The 11,121-nt window shown below is 44.9% G+C and overlaps 1 long non-coding RNA gene across 1 annotated transcript; it reads right to left on the bottom strand.

Annotated features, from left to right (window-relative positions):
• Positions 1–5,601: 5,601 nt before the first annotated feature.
• LOC135000241 (uncharacterized) lies at positions 5,602–8,326 on the bottom strand. The gene is made up of 6 exons (XR_010202221.1): positions 8,263–8,326; positions 7,548–7,589; positions 7,164–7,244; positions 6,519–6,581; positions 5,747–5,770; positions 5,602–5,631 (listed from the first exon to the last, which is right to left on the bottom strand). It is a non-coding gene; the product is annotated as an uncharacterized LOC135000241 (long non-coding RNA).
• Positions 8,327–11,121: the final 2,795 nt, after the last annotated feature.

The raw sequence follows: 11,121 nt of genomic DNA, 5'->3' as shown, positions 1-11,121 counted from the left end.
AGGGAAAAAAGGCAAATACTGTACAGTACTGTATTTGCACTTTACTGTTGTGCACTTTATTTGAAAATGTACAGTTGTTTGCTATTTTTAGCATGCTGTGCTTTACATGTTTTCTTATTGTGGTTTTTATATTTTTAGACAAAAGACAAAGAATGCAGACTACCAGATTTTACGGGAGTGCCAAAACCCACCCATCAGTGGCACAGAAACTTGCTGCATTAGTCCCACAAAAGAAGAAGAAAACTGCCAAGGCGGCTCAGAAAGAAAATGTGGTGAAACCACGAAAAAATGCCAAGGCAAAGAATAATACGTTGGAGATGATATGTGGTGTGGCAAATGATGTAATTGTTCCATCTCCTGCAGATCACAGTGTTCAGCCAATGAATCTGGAAATACCGGTGCTAGAGGACGTGACAAACACGCTGCATCAGGAAGCTTCTTTTTTGGACCATGTAGCCACCCCTGGACAAGAAGACATGACACATTCACCACGAAGAAGGTTGCATTTCACAGATGTGAACACCAAAGTGCAGGACTGCCAGTGTACCTGTCCTGTTTTACTAAAGGAGCTACTCAGTAAGGTGACCAATATGGAGTCAGAAGTTGGTGGACAGGTCAATCAGCTGCAGACCGATGTGGCTGGCCTTAAAGAAGGCATAAAGGAACAGATGGTAGAAGCCATGAAGAAAGTCATTGAACAAACGAGGGAAGAATGGCAAGTTGGAGTTTGCCGCACCATCATTGCAACACACCACCAAGCGGTTCAAGTCAGCGGCCTGGACGACCGAGGCCTGGAGGACCGCAGAGGAGGCCTGGACGACCGCAGAGGAGGCCTGGACGACGTCAGCGGCATGGAGGACCGCAGAGGAGGCCTGGAGGACCACAGAGGAGGCCTGGAGGACCGCAGAGGAGGCCTGGAGGACCGCAGAGGAGGCCTGGAGGACCGCAGAGGAGGCCTGGAGGACCGCAGAGGCCTGGACCACAGCAGCGGACTGGACGAAGTCAGCGACTTGGACGACCGCAGAGGAGGCCTGGAGGACCGCAGAAGAGACCTGGAGGACCGCAGAAGAGACCAGGAGGACCGCAGAAGAGACCTGGAGGACCGCAGAGGAGGCCTGGAGGACCGCAGAGGAGGTCTGGAGGACCGCAGAGGGCTGGACGACCGCAGAGGAGGCCTGGACGACGTCAGCGGCATGGAGGACCGCAGAGGAGGCCTGGAGGACCGCAGAGGAGGCCTGGAGGACCGCAGAGGCCTGGACCACAGCAGCGGACTGGACGAAGTCAGCGACTTGGACGACCGCAGAGGAGGCCTGGAGGACCGCAGAAGAGACCTGGAGGACCGCAGAAGAGACCTGGAGGACCGCAGAAGAGACCAGGAGGACCGCAGAAGAGACCTGGAGGACCGCAGAGGAGGCCTGGAGGACCGCAGAGGAGGCCTGGAGGACCGCAGAGGAGGCCTGGAGGACCGCAGAGGAGGCCTGGAGGACCGCAGAGGCCTGGACCACAGCAGCGGACTGGACGAAGTCAGCGACTTGGGCGAACGCAGAGGAGGCCTGGGCGAACGCAGAGGAGGCCTGGAGGACCGCAGAGGAGGCCTGGAGGACCGCAGAGGAGGCCTGGAGGACCGCAGAGGAGGCCTGGAGGACCGCAGAGGAGGCCTGGAGGACCGCAGAGGAGGCCTGGAGGACCGCAGAGGCCTGGACCACAGCAGCGGACTGGACGAAGTCAGCGACTTGGGCGAACGCAGAGGAGGCCTGGGCGAACGCAGAGGAGGCCTGGAGGACCGCAGAGGAGGCCTGGAGGACCGCAGAGGAGGCCTGGAGGACCGCAGAGGAGGCCTGGAGGACCGCAGAGGAGGCCTGGAGGACCGCAGAGGAGGCCTGGAGGACCGCAGAGGCCTGGACCACAGCAGCGGACTGGACGAAGTCAGCGACTTGGGCGAACGCAGAGGAGGCCTGGAGGACCGCAGAAGAGACCTGGAGGACCGCAGAAGAGACCTGGAGGACCGCAGAGGAGGCCTGGAGGACCGCAGAGGAGGCCTGGAGGACCGCAGAGGGCTGGACGACCGCAGAGGCCTGGATTCAAGTGTGCTGTTGCCAGGAACACCAATGATGACCAGCACACCTGCTCACAGGCCACTTCGCAATACATTCGGAGGCTCTCTGAACAATATTGCCCTGGCTGTCATCTCAACTTCCCTGGACGACCATCTGTACAGAGCTTCAAATGGACATATTCAGAAATATGCATATTCTCTGTTCCAGCACCATGTACGGTACGACAAATACTTGACGTGGGCCAATCGTGTGAACTTTGATGGTTCCAAGGGCAAACTTCCGCTGCCCAAAAATCTGGTACATGACATCATGGCTAGGTGTGAACGCCGCGTGAGGATTGGTGATCCAGAAAAGAGGAAGATAAGGGATACCATAAACTCTGTGCTGAGAACGAAGAGGAAAATGACTTGGAAGCTCGACTATGATGAAACCAGATCATTACCTAACTCCTAGCTTCTGCACATCAGCTTCACACAGCTGAAGTTAAAAAATTGTGTCAATGTACCTGTATTACCTGTACATTTTCTGGGGCTGCATGCACTGTGCTGAATCCACTTGGAGCAGCTCGGTTACTCAAAGGGGAGTGCATGAACTTGGCTCACCACATTCCTGGTAATGTAAGGGCCTGTTACAAGTTGCCCCTTTTATTCCTGTTGATTTTTTCGGCGCTGCTGTATCTATCCAGTAGCAGCCGAGTCCATTGTGCTGTGTCCATCTGGGGCCTTGGGCTGCGTTTCCATCCAGGGGCTGCTGTTGTCAGTTCTCTATTCTGGTGTCCGTATGCGACAGTGTTAAAAAGCAAAAGACAAAAACGAAAAATAATTCCAAAAAGCAAAACCTAAAAATAAAGTACAAAAACCATTACCCCGCACCACCACCACAAAAAAATAAATTATAAAAATGTTAAAGTTGATATTGTTACTGTATTTGTGCTGTTACCTTTTGATTAAAGTACCGTACAGTATGTGTGATGTTGGCTTTATTACAATACAGTACAGTATGTGTGATGTTACATGTTCCAAATGACTTTGTCCGTAAATAAAGTGTTTCTTAAAATAAACATGACGTGGTTTCCAATGTTTGTATTCCCAACTTCCTGTACTGTATAAATTAGTACTACTGTATGATGGGAATTCAATTAAGAGTGGTATACTGTATGTAAAACAACTTGGTTAGGCATCTTGCATTTCATATTTTAATAAAAACCACAGGAAACTTCTATTTTTAAAAGTTTATTGAAGAAAAAAAAGGTGTTTTTTTTTTTAAATAAAGTTTGAAAGTTAATTAAAACAAAAAAGTAGTTTGTTCTTCGTTACATTCTTTTCTTGTGTATATAGATATCTGTGGGGAAAAAAAAAAAAAAAGTATTAAAGTAAAGACACTCATGTTCATTTGTTTTCCAAGAAAATTTGTGGAACCACACAGCCCAGCAATAAGTCATGCTGGGCTGTGTGGTTCCACAAAAGGCATGCGGTACAAAGTGAAATAGTGGTGTCAGTGGTCAGCACTTTGACACGCTAACAATTGTGGAACCACACAGCAATGGCTGACACACATAAAATGGCTGACACACACAAAATGCCTGACACACACAAAATGCCTGACACACACAAAATGCCTGACACACACATGCTGGAGTGAAAACACATGTTTGCCAAACAGTCGACAGCACATGTCGGCAAGATGGCCGACCAAACTTGCTCCAAATCACCCCAAACTGGCCAGAAAGCACCCCAGCACACTCAGGAGGTACTGTACACCACAGCTAAATTAGGAGAGAATTTCATTACAAACAGCCAGATCTTGCAGATTATCTGCCAGATAATTGTATGGTGTACAGTATGCCTATCTTATACAGTAGAAAAAGATACTATACAATGGAGTACAAGAACAAAAATTTTTATTAAATAAAATTAAATAAAACTTAATAAAATATTAAAATAGTGGTCCACTAGGAGGTGGACCACCACCCGCTGGAGCTGGATGGCACGCTGCAACTGTTCTGTGGGAAAAAAAGGACAGTATTACAAAACAAATACTGAATACTTTACAGTGTAGTAATGGCAATACAGTACTGTACTTTACTCTATATTAGACAATATTGTTATTTACAATGTACAGTACTGTATTGTCAGTACAGTAAATCAAACACTACTGTATGCTGTCGAGGTAATTTAAACATTGCTTTAGTTTACCTCTTGTATAAGTGGGCTGCTGCCTGCCCGCTTCTGGGCCAGCCCACCTATCTTGCCCCTGTCTGGGGCCCCCATAAATAATTGGCACTATATTGGAGAAAAAAAAACATTTAGTCACATTCAAATAGTAAACAATTATTACTGTATACTGTAGGTACAGTATTATACTGTATTGCTGGTATTCAAAATATAAAGTACTGTACAAGAGTTTAGCTTCAATAGGTCATAAACAAATTGTCAAAGGAATTAAACACCACAGTACAAATACTGTAGACATTTACTGTATGTATTAGCAGTCATGACATTTCATGACCGCTTCAGAAAAAAGAGGGTTACAGTACTGTAGGTGGTGTTGTAGGGAGTACTATCCATAATAGTGGACTGTACTCAGAGCCAGCCATAAATAATATGATTCCCTAGTCAAGTTTTTGGATGCTGCCCCCTTGCACAGATGCTATTTCCGCCTCTGAGCCTGTACCCCTTTCCCAGCACCATCACCCCTCAACCATAGCAGTCGTCATTTTGGTGCTCCTCCAACTTACTGTACTGTATGTTTAAAATAGCAACAGTGTGCACATTCGGTGTGCATCCCAAAACGGTGCATGTTCTTGCTGGGAAGGGGCAAGGCCACACAGTAATTCCCCAATCTGAAATGACGCCACACAGTACTGCAACTTTATTCACAACATATCATGCAATAGTGTCTCTTTTTCTCGTTACATCATATGATAGTACCACATTACTCCTCAAAGTATTCCCACTTATTCACATTGCATCACATCATATTGCTCTTTGTTCACATTAGACCACACAGTAGTGCCCTTGCTACAGTATATGTTACACAACAAAGTACTGTATACACATAATGCTGCACATTAGTAATGCATTTTGTATGCACAGAATATACTGTAGGCATGCTGCATATCATATTAATCAGCAGAAGCTGCTTGTGCCCCTGGGCATTTGGCAAGTATGCCTATGCCTAGGGCAGGCTCAGACTGGAGATCAGTACGTAATCCCGCTGGACGGGATCCCGGCAGTCAAAATACAGACGCCGGAATCCCGACCACACAATCCCGACAGGGGCGGCGAGCGGAAAGCAGCCCCTTGCATGCTTGCTTCGCTCGCCACGCGGTGGGCACGGTGCCTCGCTACGCTCTACACACTATTATATCAGTAGTCAGGAAACGCAGCATGCATTTGTGGAGTGAAGAGGGTGAAAAAGGAGAGAAAGTACAGTTTGTACTGTAAGGTTATGTCAGAGGGTGTGAAGATGATCAGCTCAGTGTTATACATGTTACAGTAAGTTAGAATACAGTACAGTGCATTATGTATTTCTATTTTATTACCAGGTGTCTCCTCCACTGGTTGGCGACGGACTGTAAAAAGATAATACAGTACAGTTAGTCATATCAGTTTGACTTAAAATAATGTTGGAGAAAAAAAAATACTGTAATTACAGTACCAACTATTGCTACTGTACAGTATATTTACCAAAAATGTATTCTGGCTCGTCGTCTGTGGGTAAAAGAGAAGAATATTATAAGATACAGTATACAGTAAAAAGTATAGTAATAGTACACTAGTTTCCAGGCCCAGTGTCAGGTGGGTAAAAAAAGGTATGCTTGTGACAGGCATGGTGATTCCAAGGGACCCCACCGAGACCATCAGAAAATTTGTGAGTGACCCGTATGCCGGTGATTATGACTAGAATAAGGTACAGTAGCAACTCTTTTTTCTTTTGAATTATGTATACTGTACAGTACTGTATGTGCATATTGTACAGTACACTTAAAATATTTAGCAGTTACTGTAGTGGTAATTTTTGGGATGACAGTATTAGCATACTGTAAGCATCCAACTGAGGCCCCCAAACAGATGCCGCCACTAGGTACAGTACGTGCCTCTCGTGCCTAATGGGAAATTCATCACTGACAGTATCTAGAGAGATGAATGGAGAGACAGTGACAAGGGGTGAGAGAGAGAGAGAGAGAGAAATTGAGTAAGATGGGTGTTTTTTTTAGAACAGGATGTTGTCCATACAGTAGCAACCAATCAAATATTACCTACTGTACTGTATTATCGTCTGTAAGTGTAACTAGATACTGTAAATGTTAATGTGGGATGTGATCGGTTGCTACTGTATGGGCAATATCACCAGTTCAAACAAAAACAATTTTCATCCGATTTCTACGCATTTGCCAGAAAAATCTGATGAAAAGTGCTACTCTGATGGCATCAGATCAATGTCAGTAATAATTCTTACCACTAAATGCAGCAGCATCATCATCATCCTCCTCCTCCTCCGTGGCCTGTTCCAGTGTAGGGCCTGTGAAAAAAAACATTAATGTGAAAAAAAAAAAAGGTTAATTCCAGGAAATACACATACCCTCCAACATGGTACAAAATGCTCTGGTTCTGGACTTCCCTCTTAATTTATTATTGCCATCACCTGTGAAGAAACAGCTTTCTTATCATATAACTAGTTCAACACAGGTGATGGAAATCATAAATTAAGAGGGAAGTCTAGAAACAGAGCAGTGCGGCGGGTCATGTTGGAGGGTCTGCATACAGAAACATAGAATTTGATGACAAATACTGTAAGAACCACTTTGCCCATCTAATCTGCCTCTTTTTTTTAACCTTTTTTTTACATCAAACCTTATAACAATTTTCCCCAAACATCACATGATGCAAAGATAAATAAATAAAAAAATAAATAAAAAAAGAGGTGCAAGATGGAATTGTGATTGGGCCCTCCCAACCACCCTTATGTTATATAAACAGGGTCTGCCACACGACTGTGGCTGAAATGACTGGTTGGTTTGGGCCCCCACCAAAAAAAGAAGCAATCAATCTCTCCTTGCTCAAACTGGCTCTACAGAGGCACGATGTACCGGACTGGACTTACTTAATGGGTGCAGTGTGGTGAGGGACAGAGAGTCCTGGTCCTCCTCCTCCTCCTCCGCCACCGCCTGTGACAGTGTAGGGCCTGTGAAAGCAAAAAATCCATGAAATATACTTTTGTATTCTGTGTTGAATACAGTAAAGCAAAAATTCAGTCAGGAATTGGAGGAGGAGAGTAAATTTCGCACACAGAGACGAGAATGTCGAGGCCAGAATCAGGGGGTAGTGGAGGAGGGTTAGGATACCGTACCTCACCCTGTTGGGATTGCTGCAATCAGGATGCCACTGTCGGTCACCTGACCGCTAGAATCCTGACTGCTGGTCACGCAAACCCAACCCATTGGTTTAACACAATGTACAGTACAGTACAATACTGCAGTTTACTTACCAAGTTGGGGAGAGGGTTTTTCATCCTCACTGTCAATAATTACTGAGTTGAAAATAAAAAAATATTATAAACAAAATACAGTAGAGTACAGTTACTACAAAATTGCACAGTAGTACAGTGCTACAGGAGGCAGAGATATATTCATAATACAGTAGGAGCAGAATGACTGTCCAGTGGTAGGGGACATACAGTACTGTATTTAAAAGACCTGCTGTCTGGATCCCGACATTCAGAATGCAGAGTGTGGATTCAGAGTATGATTGGAGGGTTAGGCTAGTGGAGGGTGGGTCGGATGCACAATTTTGGGCACCATAATACAAAATGGATATCGTGGAACTACAAAAGGTTTAGAGGCGGGCGACCAAAGTGATGAAGTGGATTGAGAAGATGGAATACAAGGAAAGGCAGGCTAGGCATGTTTACATTGGAAAAGAGGAGATTAAGAGGGGACATGATTAACCTTTACAAATATACTGTATACAGTACAGTAAGGGGACAATACACAGGAACGGTTTTTGATAAGATGGACACAGAGGACACGTGCACAGTAACTCTTGTTGAAGTAGAGGCGATTTCGCACAGAGGCGAAAAGGGGTCTTCACAGTGAGGGAAATACTGTACAGTGCATGTTTGGAATTCCCTGCCTGAAAAGTAATAAAAGTGGACTTGGTCAATACTTTTAAGAATGGGCTTGAGAAAATCCTACTGTACTTACTATAATCTGGCTCCTCTTCCCCCGAATCAATGGGAATGAGCTCCTCCTCTGTATCAATTACGAGGCGGTCTGTGTGTAAAAGATGACAAGTATTGTAAAATACAAAAATTACAGTAATACTGTAGGAAACTAGTGTGACTGTAACAAAAAGTAATTATTACCACTTCCGGAGCTCTCGGATGCAGCAGCAGGTGGTGGTGGTGGTGGTGGTGTTGGTACTGTGGGAAAAAAAATAACAGTACTGTAAGTGAAGCTGTCAATTGGAAACATGTACTGTACAGTATCCAGGACACATGTACAGTAGTGTAACAACGATGACAGTAGCACCAGAATTCTCGTTACACAATACCTGGCAGCGCAGCAGGTGGTGGTGGTGGTGGTACTGTGGGAAAAAAAATAACAGTACTGTAAGTGAAGCTGTCAATTGGAAACATGTACTGTACAGTATCCAGGACACATGTACAGTAGTGTAACAACGATGACAGTAGCACCAGAATTCTCGTTACACAATACCTGGCAGCGCAGCAGGTGGTGGTGGTGGTGGTACTGTGGGAAAAAAAATAACAGTACTGTAAGTGAAGCTGTCAATTGGAAACATGTACTGTACAGTATCCAGGACACATGTACAGTAGTGTAACAACGATGACAGTAGCACCAGAATTCTCGTTACACAATACCTGGCAGCGCAGCAGGTGGTGGTGGTGGTGGTACTGTGGGAAAAAAAATAACAGTACTGTAAGTGAAGCTGTCAATTGGAAACATGTACTGTACAGTATCCAGGACACATGTACAGTAGTGTAACAACGATGACAGTAGCACCAGAATTCTCGTTACACAATACCTGGCAGCGCAGCAGCAGGTGGTGGTGGTGGTGGTGGTGGTGGTGGTACTGTGGGAAAAAAAATAACAGTACTGTAAGTGAAGCTGTCAATTGGAAACATGTACTGCACAGTATCCAGGACACATGTACAGTAGTGTAACAACGATGACAGTAGCACCAGAATTCTCGTTACACAATACCTGGCAGCGCAGCAGGTGGTGGTGGTGGTGGTACTGTGGGAAAAAAAATAACAGTACTGTAAGTGAAGCTGTCAATTGGAAACATGTACTGTACAGTATCCAGGACACATGTACAGTAGTGTAACAACGATGACAGTAGCACCAGAATTCTCGTTACACAATACCTGGCAGCGCAGCAGCAGGTGGTGGTGGTGGTGGTGGTGGTGGTGGTACTGTGGGAAAAAAAATAACAGTACTGTAAGTGAAGCTGTCAATTGGAAACATGTACTGTACAGTATCCAGGACACATGTACAGTAGTGTAACAACGATGACAGTAGCACCAGAATTCTCGTTACACAATACCTGGCAGCGCAGCAGGTGGTGGTGGTGGTGGCACTGTGGGAAAAAAATTAACAGTACTGTAAGTGAAGCTGTCAATTGGAAACATGTACTGTACAGTATCCAGGACACATGTACAGTAGTGTAACAACGATGACAGTAGCACCAGAATTCTCGTTACACAATACCTGGCAGCGCAGCAGGTGGTGGTGGTGGTGGTGGTGGTGGTGGTACTGTGGGAAAAAAAATAACAGTACTGTAAGTGAAGCTGTCAATTGGAAACATGTACTGCACAGTATCCAGGACACATGTACAGTAGTGTAACAACGATGACAGTAGCACCAGAATTCTCGTTACACAATACCTGGCAGCGCAGCAGGTGGTGGTGGTGGTACTGTGGAAAAAAAAATAACAGTACTGTAAGTGAAGCTGTCAATTTGAAACATGTACTGCACAGTATCCAGGACCAAAAAGGGGTCCGGCCAATAAACAATCTGCATCAGAGAAGCAAGATACAGTATGCTTAAAGTATACAGTACTATATACTACAGTAGATCGCCAACAAACGTAAATTAACAAACAACTATCACTGGAATTTACCATCCTCATCCCGTAGCGAAGCACGGGTATTCAGCTATCTACAATGTTATTTATACTTTGTGTTTAATATTTACATTTAGTTTTGTAAACAGACATTCTTAACATTAACGGATTGCAGCGAGTTATCTGTGATGGTCAGGACAGGGGGTTGGGACTATAGAAATCACTATGTACTGTACACTACTGTATTTGACAATACTTACCAGCTTGGCGGCGCCTGTCCCGCCTCCTGTGACGTCGTGCTACCAGCCCTGTAAAAATATATATACAGTATAATGGCAGCATACTGTACAGCCAATGAAATTCAACATTGACAGCATCTTTATGACATCACAATAAATGGAATTGTTCATTCTAGTACCCTGCACCTAATCACTCAGGAGGGCATAGTGTACTGTACTGTCTTCAAAACTTAAGGGGCACATTTCTAAATGTGACATACAGTACACTTACAGTATCGCTACAGTACAGTAGGTCCAGGGTATTAGACAGAACACTACCTTTATAGACATTGTAACACACATAAGCATTGCCCTTATAAACATTATGACACACATCAGCATGCAGCCCTCCCACCCTTAACCATCTCAGTACTGTTCATTACATTACAAATTGATTTCATGACAGATGATGCAGTACTCACCTGAATTCATCTTATTCACGTCATGTCACAGTAGTGCAGTTTATTCACGTCACAGTACTGTCCTTGATTCACGTTGTGTCACACAGTAGAGCACCGTATTCACGTCACAGTACTGTCCTTGATTCACGTTGTGTCACACAGTAGAGCACCGTATTCACGTCACAGTACTGTCCTTGATTCACGTTGTGTCACACAGTAGAGCACCTTATTCACGTCACAGTACTGTCCTTGATTCACGTTGTGTCACACAGTAGAGCACCGTATTCACGTCACAGTA

This window comes from Pseudophryne corroboree, unplaced genomic scaffold (genome assembly GCF_028390025.1).
Source record: "Pseudophryne corroboree isolate aPseCor3 unplaced genomic scaffold, aPseCor3.hap2 scaffold_1529, whole genome shotgun sequence".
Taxonomy (NCBI): Eukaryota; Metazoa; Chordata; class Amphibia; order Anura; family Myobatrachidae; genus Pseudophryne; species Pseudophryne corroboree.
Note: the sequence above shows the minus strand (reverse complement) of the source record. Positions and strands in the feature narration are given on the sequence as shown.